This window comes from Cynoglossus semilaevis, chromosome 8 (genome assembly GCF_000523025.1).
Source record: "Cynoglossus semilaevis isolate Cse_v1.0 chromosome 8, Cse_v1.0, whole genome shotgun sequence".
Taxonomy (NCBI): Eukaryota; Metazoa; Chordata; class Actinopteri; order Pleuronectiformes; family Cynoglossidae; genus Cynoglossus; species Cynoglossus semilaevis.
Window position 1 is genome coordinate 27,500,455 of NC_024314.1, and position 486 is coordinate 27,500,940.

Genomic DNA, 486 nt, shown 5'->3' on the forward strand with positions numbered 1-486 from the left:
GTGTTTAGAAAAGTTCTATGATGTGGGCCACAGACCAGGAGGACTAGAGGAGACACCTGGTACTGTTTTTCCACTACATCATCCTTTTATACCTTTGCTTTAAAACACGTTATAATGTCATAATAAAACACGAACTTTGAGCGACTGCAGATGAAGTGAGTCTGAAGTTTTGATTCCATCCACCTTTTCCAATCTGCCCACATTTGGTGGTCATAAAAATTCCGAGAACAGAGTGAAAACATTAGGGCCTAATTCACCCACGCTTCCAATTTGAGCGTTCTATATGAAACAGAATGATATATCATATTACAATTTAGGCAATTAATTCCATGACACGTCATCCATCTTGGAAATTAGCACATCCAAATTAGCGTAGCAGCTCTGAACATGGTAATTGCCTCTGACAGGTGAAGTGGATTTCTACGAACATGAACAGCGTTTTCAATTTCTCCTCTTTGTCAGTTTTTCAAGCTCGTTAACTAGGGG